This window comes from Nannospalax galili, unplaced genomic scaffold, assembly GCF_000622305.1.
Source record: "Nannospalax galili isolate Female #2095 unplaced genomic scaffold, S.galili_v1.0 scaffold743, whole genome shotgun sequence".
NCBI lineage: Eukaryota > Metazoa > Chordata > Mammalia > Rodentia > Spalacidae > Nannospalax > Nannospalax galili.
The window spans coordinates 1336128-1336817 of record NW_008349552.1 but is presented as its reverse complement, the minus strand read 5'-3'; the positions used below and the strand labels follow the sequence as shown (position 1 = coordinate 1336817).

General features: G+C 35.7%; 1 protein-coding gene across 1 annotated transcript in view; it reads right to left on the bottom strand.

Moving 5' to 3' along the window:
• Atg3 (autophagy related 3) overlaps positions 1-690 on the bottom strand; it is a 41879-nt gene that overhangs the window by 21087 nt on the left and 20102 nt on the right. The gene's annotated exons all lie outside the window — the stretch shown is intronic.

Sequence of the window (690 nt, the reverse complement as noted above, 5' to 3'; positions counted from 1 at the left end):
AAGCCCAGGACCAGATGGATTTACAGCAGAATTCTACCAGACATTTAAAGAAGATCTACATCCAGTACTACTTAATTTATTCAAAAAGATAGAAATGGAGGGAGAACTTCCAAATTCCTTCTATGAAGCCAGCAACACTCTAATACCAAAGCCAGGTAAAGATACAACCTAAAAAGAAAACTATAGACCCATATCCTTAATGAACATAGTTGCAAAAATTCTTTACAAGATACTTGCAAACCACATACAGACACAATCAAAAAGATCATCCACCATGATCAAATCGGCTTTATCCCAGAGATGCAGCAATGGTTCAATATACGTAAGTCAATAAACGTCATAAATTATATAAATGGGCTCAAAGACAAGAACCACATGGTCATCTCAATAGATGCCCAGAAGGCCTTTCTAAATGGAGAAAAATTGGAAGCATTCCCATTGAATTCAGGAACCAGACAAGGCTGTCCACTATCTCTACTCCTCTTTAACATAGTGCTTGAAATACTTGCAAGAGCAATGAGACTAGAGGAGGAAATTAAAGAAGTAATAATTGGAAGAGATCAAATTATCCCTTTTTGCAGATGATATGATATTGTATCTAAGAGATGCCAAATTTCCACCAGAAAACTCCTAGAAAGCATTAACACATTCAGTAAAGTGGTAGGTTACAAAATTAATGTACTAAAAGTG